The sequence below is a fragment of the Cupressus sempervirens genome, chromosome 4, assembly GCF_028749045.1.
Source record: "Cupressus sempervirens isolate cs-2001-9-10 chromosome 4, ASM2874904v1, whole genome shotgun sequence".
Lineage (NCBI taxonomy): Eukaryota > Viridiplantae > Streptophyta > Pinopsida > Cupressales > Cupressaceae > Cupressus > Cupressus sempervirens.
Window position 1 is genome coordinate 28397350 of NC_143121.1, and position 13166 is coordinate 28410515.

Genomic DNA, 13166 nt, shown 5'->3' on the forward strand with positions numbered 1-13166 from the left:
TCAAGAAATGTGTAAATCAAACCCTACTACATTTCCACAAAAATCCCCTAGAAATGATCAACCTACCATGTTACCAGTCCCTAAATATTCCAATGTTTCTCTTATACCTTATAAATCTTCCTGGTACACTCAATATTTCCAGCAAGTTGCCAAAGAACAAATGATGAAATCTAAGGCTCAAGAATTTTTGTCATCTACAATTCAGTCGATATTGTTTGGTCTATACAATCATTTTATTTTCCAAAAGACCTTGTGGAGGCAAGAAAGAAACCAAATGTAGAAGGAAATATTTGATAGAGATGAGGAAATTGAATCATTGAAGAAACAACTTGAAAAACAAAAACAACATATGAATAAAGCTTTAAAGCTAGCTGATTAGGTAATGGCCTGTAGACCACCCCCAAGGGTGTATGCTATTTTTTTGAAGGAATAGTTTCTATTATTTTAGTTGATGATGACAATGAGAGATATTGATTGTGAATTTAAAAGTGCTTAAGATTTTTATAAAGTGTATCAAACTTTGCCTTCATGGCAAAATAATTTGTTGTCTAAGCTCTGTTTGCATAATTTTATAATTCCACATGAGACAAATTGGAATCCTCTACTTTATATAGGTGATGTTCACCTAAGAGCTCTAATGGCATGGATGCATAATGAAACAATTATGACAGGCAATTGGATACTTATAGAGATCTTGAAAAGTTTGAACCATTACCACTTCGAGTCGAATATCATAAGCCTTATGAGCTCTTGGGAGATTGGTTCAGATTAACTTGTGGGAGACCAAAACTAGAAATTAGAGAGAAAGTGTTTGAACAAAGGAAAAAAGTTTATAGAGAATACCAAACACTTCCAAATTTTGCATAATAGAGAGCAATTACAGGACTTAGAAATCGATGGAGTCAACTGCCAAAACCTTTCCAAAAAGTTGAACCACACATCCCTATGAATTTTGAGGCAGTAGTTAATAGAGTTCCTAAATATATGCAATTGGGAAGGCAAATCAGAAAAGAGCTATGGATGCCACTAACTTTTCAGCCTCCTACCCTTCTCTGACCTCTGTATGAACATAATGCTACCAAGTTAGACCCATTGGTTGAAGAATACTTAGGTGAGCATTGGAGACAAACTAAAGGTTAGTTCTACATCTTTAGAAGTGGGAAATAGGGGAAGACTATAGTGGGAGATTTTAGAGCCATCGCAAAGAAGTACAGTTCTTAAGGACAAGCATTTGCATAGTGGGGGGTAGATGATGACTCATATTAATGTCTCAAATTTGATATAGCTTTTATATAGTTTGAACTTACTCTTTGAGCCTTGTGAAAAAGTTCCCAACATATTTGTTGTAAATATCTTGTGAACTTATGCCAGGTATGGCTGGAACCTATTAGACTTATGGATAGTGGATATGACATACCTTTCTTAATATTATACATAACGTGCAATATTGCATATATAAATAGTTTAAGCTATGTTCTAATATTTGAATAAAAGTAGAAATGTTGTGCATATTTCTGAATGTTTCTAATATTCAAAGAAGTGGCATGAAGAGTGGTGATTATCGTATTAAAGGAGGAAGTAATGAAGTTTGTCCATAGCAAAAGAAGTGCAGATCAATTTTGAATGATAATTTGTGTCTGCAAGGAGAGTAATTATTCTAAAAAACTAGGAAGACCTAACTTGCTATATTTCCCACAAGCTGCTATTTTGTTGCTTAATTAACATTTTGTGTCATGGTTGACATTCCATCTTCTTTTTTGGTGATGTTTGTTCACAATTTTATGTTATGATTGTAATAAGTATCCAATCCTCTATATATAAGGAAGAAGGGGTAGTCTTGAAGAGAGGAGATGAACACTCAATGAAATATTACTAGTTTGAGATTTGTAAGTTGCTTTTCTTTGTTCTTCATTAATTATCCAGTCATGTAATCAAAGAATAATTCTAATGAGAGACTGATTTTGGAATATCTGTTGTGTTCTTAGTTAGTTGAAGCCAACCAAGGGGGCTCACTTGGGAGGTGGAATAGATTTAGGTAGAGTAGATTCATTTCTTGCAATCTCCTATTTTAAGATAGATTTACTATATTAGTCCTGTAGCATATTTATTGTGAAAGTTCCTGCAACTCTTGTGGAAAATGATCATAGTGGATGTTTGAATTGTTAACCACTTAAGAATTTCTTTTCCAAAGTTTTTACAGTTATTTGTTGTTAGTCTAAGTGTTTTTTCTATTATATATCAATAATATAGATTTCTTTCATGCATTTTACTTTCCTACAGCATAGGTGTTGAGACTCTTTAAGGAACTTAGTGCACATATTGTGCTGACCCATTTCAACTCCCATGTCCTGAGGTTGACAATTCAATTGTATTTTTCATGATGGAATAGATAGTTCTCAAAAATGGACATAATATCCTTGAAAGAGGAATAGTGGTTTGATTATCTTGATCTATTATGGAACTGTGCAGCATGGATGAGAATTAGAATGGAACTAAGGATATTAATGAAGATCTATATCAAATCACAAAGGGATCTAACAACGAAAAATCATGAGGTTAATTTTTCCATTGTATGGTAACTAAAGGCGGTGCCATCAATGCCAAAGAGGAAGATTATTGGAAGCTACAATTGGAATAATTATTATATTGACATTGATGTTAAACCTTACTGCTAAGGAAGTGACTAATAGTGTAGAGTTTCATATCTTATAATTGATGTGTAGAGTTTCATATCTTATAATTGATGAAGAGGGTTTTAAAAGAGAGATAATTAAAAGAACTAGTGAAGTTTTTGACTAAAGAGAAGTATGATGGAACTACAATGGGCACTTGATTAGTTAGTATTTGAAAAGATAATGTGTTGTTTGATCATTGCATGAAGTATAGAAGAGATGAGAAAAATATAAGTATGACCTAGTAAACTATGGTCAATGAAGAAGTTGAAGAAGAAGATTAAGGAACTTAAGTAGAAGTAAAGTAGGACAACATTAGTTGAGTAATAGTTGCGACCAAGTGAGAGAAAGGCAAAGTGATAGTAGAAACCAAGCATAGTGAAGGTCGAGTGAGTTAGTATTAGTCAAGTGATGGACAAAATAGTAAAGACTAAGTGATCCAATGATGATAGAGTAGAAGAAAATAGTGGTGACCGAGTGTAAGAAAATTAGTAGTTTGTGAAAGAATCAAGATTTGAGGCTGACATAATTGAATTTTTGGATTAGTCAAAATGTGTAAAAGATGAGGATTGATTAGCTGGCATATTTAATGCATGAATTGAGTTTGCTAAGTGATCAAAGGAAACGATTCAAGGAGAAGTTTTTGGAAGTTTCAAGAAAGTAGTAAAAGGACCAAATGATAGACAAATTCATTGAATCAAACCCTAAAATTTGCAGTGATGTTTAAGTGGAAAAAGATCAAACCTACCTGTTTAAGGAGGGACAAGAGATGTTTTATGTTGGTTTTTGGTTGGTTCAATTGCAAATTTATGAAGGACAAGTGAAGAACATAGTTTCTATAAAAAGTGGGAAGATTGGTGAAGTGTGATTGCTTGAAGAGTTGTCAAGCAGATTAGAGATGGAGATTATGATAAAGTCTAGTCAATGAGCCATAATGAGCCAAATGGGGATTTGAACAAACAAAGTGACTTGTATTTTATTAGATCAACCTAGTTGTTATTTTCTATCCATTGTGGCATTCAAAATCCTTTAATCAAGGTTTACCTAATAGTCATTGGTAAATCCATTAATTAGGTGGCATTCTAATGGAAGAATCTAAAGACCTCTAACCTAGGCACTCCTAACTAGGTGATTAAATCCTTTAATAGGGTCACACCTAATAGTGTGTTTTATAACCTTTAACAAGGTTGGCTCTTAACTAGGCTCACTTCAGAAGAGTGAAATAGTGGTAACATGTTGGTGGTTTTTCCCAAATTTAGTTTCCACATTAAATCATGGTTCATACATGTGTGAATATTATTTTCATGTTTCATGTTGTTTACTATTATATATTTCTATTAGTCAAGATATGCTAAACATAGAGCTAAGAGAAGAATGAATAAGTTTAGTTGCTGATGATTTTCTATATTGACTGAGTAAATTTATGAGTATGATTAAGTTGTTTAAAATTGGTACATCTAGACCTCAGGATAACTGATTCACCCCCACCCCCTTTCATTTATTATAATCATTCTAACAATGCTCAATGTTGAAGATATATGGTTATAAATTTGGGTTTTGAAGACATATACCTTGATACGGAGGAAGGCTTTACTGTCACAAATAAACTTGACAATATTGAATTGATGAACCAATATCAAGATATACCATATGGATTTAGTCTTATATTTTATCTTGATGACACAAATAAAAATCAAAGAAAAAATGTTATGAGAGTTTTTTATTTTTAATTGATTTCATGGTTATTTATTGTTATACTCAGCATTAAAGACACATGGTTATAAATTTGGTTGTTGAAGACATAGACCTCGATATGTAGGATGGTCTTACTATCACAAATGAGCTTGATAATGTTGAATTAATTAACCAACATCAGGATATACTAGATGGATTTAGTCTTACAACTAATCTTGATGACACAAATGCAAAGACTGACTAGACATTAGAGATGGCTAAGGTAATCTCATAGGCAAATAGGTACCATGTCTAGGGTAAACCTACCTAATTGGACATGGTTGAAATATCGGTTGATACACTTGATGAGAAGTATGTGAAATGACTTATCTAGACATTCATTCTTTAAAAAATGAGTTAGGATATTATAGGGGACCTAACGCAACCCCATAGGTTCAAACAAATCATATACAATTGTCCTAATTTGCAAGAACAATATGTCAAAGTATGCCAATTTGTTTCCCTTAAACAACATAAGGGACATTGCAAGTAGGGTATGTTAGCAAGCATTCTAGGGTGGCCAAAGAAAAGAGGTACCATGACTAAGGTAAAAATAAAAAATTGAACATGGTGGTAGCATCACTATATACCTACAATGACAAGAACATGATATGACTTAGCTGGTCACTAAGCAACATTGGGAAGTGATCTTTGAGCAAGCATATCTAAGAGATTGTGCAAGGTATCGATGAATGGTCAAGTGTTATAGGATTACATTGTCAAGCCCTACAATAACCTATCTCTATTTTAGGAGATTTAGCTTTTTTTGGATTTGGCATCCCTTTCTTGCCTAATGCAAAAAGTTATAGTGTTTCTCAGTTCAAATGAACAAGGTTGTGTTTCTTTCAAACCATTCATTCTGGGATCAAATTATCATCTCCATTAGCTCCAATCGGTCGAGTAGATTCTAGTGCTAACCTTGTTTTGGTCATAGAGTCCCTTGAACGTTATTGAGAATACTATGTAAAAGTATCTGTAAGGACCACTGAGCAATATTGGATAGCAATATTTGAATAGGCATATCTCAGAGCTCGTTTGAGGTATTGATAAATGGATAGATGTTACAAGACCATGTTGTTAAACCCTATAGTAACCTATCTTAGTTTTGGGATATTCCAAATAGATTTTATTTAGCATAACATTCTTGATTGATGCCAAAACTTATCGTGCTCCTTAATGAGTTGGTGCAACAGTGCATATCTTTTCATCTGATCATTGTGGCATTAATTCAATTATTTCTAGTTAGCTCTAGATGGGTGTGTGAACCTTAGTGACATCCTTGTTTTGACCATGGAATATCTATAAAATGTGTGATCATCATGCACCAAAGTATCCCTAAGGTGCTCTAAACATGTTTCAGTTGCCATCTTCTAAGGGCCATAACTTAGAGCTCATTCGATATTGATGAATAGTCAGGAAGTACAAGAGCATTTTGTCAAAACCTATAGTAACCTATCTTAGTTCTAGGATATTCATATCATTTTAACTATTCACCGTGACATCAATCTAACTATTTTTTTAGCTTCAAATGGATGGTTGACCCTAATGATTCATTAGTTTCAACCATAGATTCTCTAGAACACTCACAACCACCATGCACCAAAGTGCCCCCAAGGTGCACTAAGCATGTTTCAACTACCATCTTCTAAGGGCCATAAATTGGAGCTCATTTGAGGTATTAATTGACATTTAGGTGGTATAGGACCCTTTTGTCAAACCCTACAGTAACCTATCTTAGTTCTAGGATATTCCAAATAGATTTTATTTGGCACCACATTCTTGCTTGATGCCAAAACTTGCAGTGGTTCTTAATGAATTGGTGTAGCAATACATATCTTTTCAACCATTCATCATGGCATTGTTTTGATTCATTTTAGCTTTTCATAGGTGGGTGAACCTTAGTGACACCTTTTTTTTACCAAATAATTTCTAGAAAATTTGCGACCCCCATGCTCTAAAGTATCGCCAAGGTGCATGAAACATGTTTCAGTTGCCATCTTCTAAGGGCCATAACTTGAAGCTCATTTGAGGTATCAACGAAAGTAAGGAGATATATGTGTTTTGTCAAACCCTATAGTAACCTATCTCAATACTAGGAGATTCAAAATAAATTTCATTTGGCACAAAATCCTTTCTTGATGCCAAAAATTGTAGTGTTCCTTAGTGAATTTGTGCAACAATGGATATCTTTCCAACCAATCATCATGGTATTCAACTGTTCCATTAGCTTCACATGGGTGGACGAACCCTAGTGACACTCTTTTTTTACCATAGAGCCTATAGAATTTTCATGACCACCATGCACCAAAGTGTCCCCAAGGTGCATTAAGCACATTTTAGTTGTCATCTTCTAAGGGTCATAACCTAAAGCTCTTTCAAGGTATCAACAAATGGTTAGGTAGTATATGACTTTGTTATTTAACCCTATAGTAACCTATCTTAGTTCTAATAGGTTCCAAATGGATTTGATTTAGCACATCATTCTTGATTGATGCCAAAACTTGTAGTGTTCCTCAGTAAATTGGTGCAACAATGCATATCTTTCCAACCATTCATTATGGCAGAGTCATAACTACATGCTTAAGCCCAAATACTTATACATACATTTCTTACAATGGAAATAAGCTCATATACAAGTGACAAAATTTATATACAAAATTTGGCATAATAATATGCACATGTTACATTTTTACAACTTTTTTGTACAAAATTTAGCATATAAATATGCACATGTTACATTTTTACAACTTTTCTATACAACTTTTGGCATCTAAATGTGCATATCTTACATTTTTACAACTTCCTATACAAAATTTTGTATTTGAATATATACATGTTACATTTCTTCTTAGATTCTATATACAAAATTTGGCATCTAAATATGCACATGTTAGTGAAGTTATAACATTTTTCATATAAGATATATACAAAAGTTTCAAAATTATTCTACTAAATAGTATAGAATCATTCTTCTGGATGACCCAAAATTAATCAAAATAACCTTCTAGATTAGCTCTAACCCTTGTTGTGTCAAGTATTTTCTCATGATCAAATTCATAAACTTTCTATAAATTCTTGTTAAGAGGTCTACCACAATATTTAATCAACTGAACATTGGCTACAACAACAAGGTTAGAGAAATGAAGAATATGTCTATGTGTCTCAAAATCCTCAAACAAATAAGCATTAGAATTATTGATAGGGTACATGCATTTTATTAAAAAGATAAGTTAATGTCAATATCAATACATGTAGTGTCATAAAATCACTTTTAGTTTAATGTTAATGAAACTAGACACAATAATAGTACCTTCTAAGCCAACTGCATGTAATAACAATGGATCCTATTAGGTTCTCAATACCCTTAACATTAGTGATTGAGTTGTCAATTTCTTTTTGACCTCAATACAACAACACAAAAATTAATATGTCCCATTTTCATTATTTTCATATGCAATAATTGTATATAAATGACCCACATTTAATGTACAAGGCTATGTTAATACTGAAAACAATGGAGAGTACAATTTTAAAGAAGTATTAAATTGACAATTTAATTGGCTCAACTAAGTCAGATATGCAATCAAAATCTATTTATTCTGTAATCAAGTTCAATTGTAGTGCTCTAGAGAGTTCATATGAATCAAGAGATTGAAAAGGTCTACAAGACCAATTGTCAACTCACTATCTTGATTCACATTCATCTCATATAATATGCATACACACAGAGAAAAATAACATGAGTTTCCTAGTATAAATTGCTAATGATATTGCATTTGAACTTCTAAAAGAATGCAATTGACTTGATCATTTAAGGGTACAACAATCCCACAAGTTTTCAATGTCATCCTCATGTATCAACCAAAACTATATAGAAATCAAAGACTTGCATGTGTTACTTGGTCCCATAGTAAAGTTACACCATTGCACTATTGATTTTGAATCTTTTGTCATTGTTCCACCTTCATACTTCAACTCCTCTTTGGTAAATTATCTTTAACACATGCTCCTACACCATCGTACTCTCCCTATCCATGCCCTTCCTTGGTGAAATTCCAAAAATGTTGGACACCACTTGTCACGTGCATCCTAGTCAACTAGTAGAATATGCTTACATTCTTGAATCATGCCATGCAATTGTATGACCATATTATGTGTTGATTGTAGCTAAAATCTCTTTTTCTTAAATTTTCATAGAATTTTCTAAAACAAACTTGCACAAATTTTGATGAATGAGTTTGATCATCACTAATGTAGAAGTGATAATCTCTTATAACCTTTCTATGCTCCTCTGTGTAATCATGTGTATGAATGAATGCTTTGTGTACAAAATTAAGACTCGTGTAGAGTGGTAGAATATTTATTGTACTTCATTTTGTGGCTTCAGTATATATTTTTAAGAAAAATCAAAAAAGGATAGAATTGTTCCCAAGGGAAAAGTGTCCTTATACATCTTAAATTGCTCATCTAACTATCTAGCTCTATGTGTATGACCTATGTACTCATATATTATTTTCCCTTGAAACAATTTCATAAAATCAGTTATGCATATATCCTTTTTCACTAACTCACACCTCTTTAATTCTTTTCCATCTTTAACACCATACATAACCTACATGTACTTTCCAAGAGAAACTATTTTTTGACCAGTTTCATTTGTGCTATCTACATGTGTGCATGTTTGTAACTTTTTTAAACCACCACATTTATCACAGGAACTTTTCAAACACATAGCCTTATAATAAATGTTGGCATCATCTCGTGTGCATAGTATACTTGTAATAAACTCTCTTGGTGGCTTTGGAGGTTCTTTTAGACCATATTCTTGTAGAACATTATTAGTGTGCAAAGCACAACATATAGAATGATAAATATCATAATGCATGGAAAATTCAACATGGACCCAACAAGTACATGTACTATGTGTATGATTAATCTTAGCATAAAATGGTTTTGTCGTCTCAAAAAAACTTTTGGATAATTTAAGTTTGAGTACACCTGGGAAGAAAATTCTCATAAATATAAGTTTCAACCATAACTAAAAAGTATTTTGGATGCGGGTTGTAGTTTGTACTCCCAATTCTCCTTTTGACATCATCTTTTTGGTTTGGTGAAAACCTTGTTCTGTCAAACCAAAAAAATTCAATTAATGTTTTTAGTGCCTCAACAAAAACCTTGTCCTTGTGTGGGAGTCTACCCAAGAATGATCAAAGATGATCATTACAGTTAAGATCCTCAATTTTCTCTCACCTCTCTAAGGCTTTGAATAATGTTGTTCTACTAATCCTTAACGAATTTCTTGTTTTGCTTAATATGCAATCTTTTCTCAATTTCTTTTGCACTATGGTTGATGTGGCAACACATCGAGTAACATTAACATCTTTAGTACATGATTTTGAACCAGTGGCTTGATATGCATCAAAAAAGTTTCTCACAATGGTTCTTTCACTACTATTTTCAGATGTTCTTCACTCCAAAATTCTCATTGTCTTTCTAAATTTAGAATTTTAATAATTTCAACAACTACTTGACATCTTCCATGTACATTTAATTTTTCATACTAGTTATTTCATATCTTATTAATAATCTTCTATAATTTCTTTCTGACATTTTATCATGCATTGGCTTGAGATAATTTCATCAATGTCAATTAGAAACTTTGGCTTTCTATGAATTATTCTAGGAGGTGTAGACAATGGTGCATTACATACATTAGGTTTGTTAGGTGTATTGTGAGAATTAGGTGAACTAGGTACATTGAGTGAATTAGGTACGTAAGGTTAATTAGGTGCATTAGGTGAAATAGGTGTATTTTCTTAAATTTTAATCAGTGTGTGCTCTTGAATTTTATATGCTACATTGGGTGCATTAATTTCAATTGGTGTCTTCTCTTGAATTTTATTTTGTATATTAAATGCATTCATCATTTCAATATTAATTGGTGCATTCTCACCACTCACATTATGTGTGTTTGATAATCTAGCTTGACATAATCTCCTCATACGCTCCATTTGTTGCCTTGTTTCCTTGCGTTGATCTTCTCTTGTTCTTTCCCTTTGTTTATAACCTGCAAAATAACAACAAAATTGCAACATTTTGTTATATTCCCAACTAAAATTGGTGTAATAACACGAACATAAACTCTAAAAATAATTCAATTAAATCATTTTCTAAAAAGGTGAAGTTTGCAATGATTATTAAAATATGAACAAGACACCCAAAAATATGAAATTTCAATCATTTCAAAGCAAGAAGATATAAAAAAAATGTGTTCCAGTAGAAGTACACTCTATGAAAATATAGTGGGCCCTTGAAACAACTGGCAATGGTTGTTTAAGGCCATTAGGAAGTTAATATATGCATTATGTACAAAATGTGATTGTGTTATGGACACCTAAACATAACATTCTAGTTTTCCCTTAACATAATCACATTTTTTCCATTACACCTATTTTTGCAAAATGTAGTCACGTTATGAAGAACTAAAACCATTGCATCTAGTTCTCCATAACTCCATCAGGTTATGCAGAACCAAAAGCAATGTGAGAGAGAGCGAGGGGGGATATAGTGATAGAGAGAGAGGGAGGGGGGATATTTTGTGTGTGTGTGTGAGAGAGAGAGAGAGACAGACAGATAGACAAATAGAGAGAGAGAGAGAGAGAGAGAGAGAGAGAGAGAGAGAGAGAGAGAGAGAGAGAGAGCCTAATATAGGAAAAGAAAGGGGCTATGAGAGAGAGGGAGAGAGAGAGAGAGGATATAAATATATATTTATATGTATATGTCTAGAGACATTTTAAATATATATTTATATAAGTACATTTAAAGATAAAAAATATATAAATATGTCTATGTGTGTGTGTGTGTGTGTGTGTGTGTGTGTGTGTGTGTGTGTGTGTGTGTGTGTGTGTGTGTGTGTGTGTGTGTGTGTGTGTGTGTGTGTGTGTGTGTGTGTGTGTGTGTGTGTGTGTGTGTGTGTAATGTTAATGGGAAGTTGTTGCAAGTGACTTTAGTTTTACATAGATATAATGTGATCACATTATGGCTAGTATGGCTATTGAGTTTTAGTATGCATAATGTAATCACATTTTTTTAAACATAAAAGAATGATCATGTTTTAGGCTTGATAATAGGCCTGTTAAACTACCCAAAGGCTTAGGTTGATATTTTCCCTCCATTTTAATTTCTTTAGACACTTTTTCATCTTCTAGGATCAATTATTTTCTTTGACTTTGATCAAGTTTGCAAATAGTAAAGTGGGTATCCCTAAAATTACCACCATAATCTCACACATTTTCTTACCTTTCTAACCATATAATTTTTTTAATTTTTGGACAACATTAGCATTGTGAACTTGATTTTTTTATATCATTGTCTTGAAAGTTCTCTTAGACACATGTCTACCCTTTTTTCAATAACTTTTTATCTACTTAACTAAATGGAAAATAAGTTACATATTATTTTTCTACACTTGATTCTATACACTTTTTAAAAAGAGTGTTGATTTTAGATTATTTTGATGCATGTTATCCCAACACACGAAGAGGTACCAAAATCTCAAGATGGGATCACTTCAAAAATTTAAAAAAATTACAATAAACTACTGGTGAGAAAATTATGAAAAAATACACAACTTCTAAATCTCACTCTTACCTATCATCCTACAAAAGGGTTTTTCAAAATAGTAAATATAACTATATGCTTAATGAAGCACACGATAACAACTATGTTATATTTTTCAACAAAAGATAGGAATGTTTATTTGTGTGCGTGAGGTTTGACCCTCTTAATCTTATCTAATTAAAAGAAAAAAGCCTTAGTAGTTTAGAAGCTAGAATTAAATGACTACATTTTTATGTATTACACATTCTCTAATTTTGAGTGCATGACCCTCAAATGACTCTTCAAGATTGAGTTTATCTAATTTTAGAAAAAGAAAAGAAAAAAGCATCCACTCATACCCCCTTTTTTTAACATCATCTTGGTGCACTTACCCGCAGCTAAGAGATACCTAATTCCAAGATATCTAATATTCATAAATATTAATAATTTATCAAATTCTCTATTGAGAAAGTAAGATGATCTAAAATAAGAAAATACTAAAATTAGTTTCACAAATATATTTATATATATACAATACATCAAATGCATAAGATCCAATAATTTTTTATGATATAAAGACTCCATTGCTCAAAATTTGGATGTGCTAACTTTCACATATCCAATTATTTTATTTAAAGTATTTGGAAATATTTTAGCTAGAAGAAAATAAATAAACATAATAAAACCTAAAACTCAATATTTGAACCTAATAAAACTTTTCTTTTAGATGGATAGTCAAACTTTTCTACTTTTATGAAAAAAACACTTAACCCTATGTTTTGTTAGAATTCTTTAAGAATAACTGAGAGGGGGGGTGAATCAGTTATTCAAGGTCCAAATGCTTTATTAATACCTTTTTCATCTGTTCAAACTTAACTCAGTCATATAAGCAAATTACTGTAAATCAACATGCAAAGATAAAACATTCAAGATCAACACATGACACAATTATTTACGTGGAAACCCAATTTGGGAAAAACCACCAGTAACATGCTACTTGATTCTCACTCTTCTGAAGTGATGCCCTGTTAAAAGCCTGCCCTATTAAAGGCTTACAACACACTATTAAATGTGACCTTGTTAGAGGATTTCACCAAACTGTTAGGAATGGGCCTGGTTAAAGGTCTTTAGAACATTCACTTGGAATGTCACCCTGTTAAA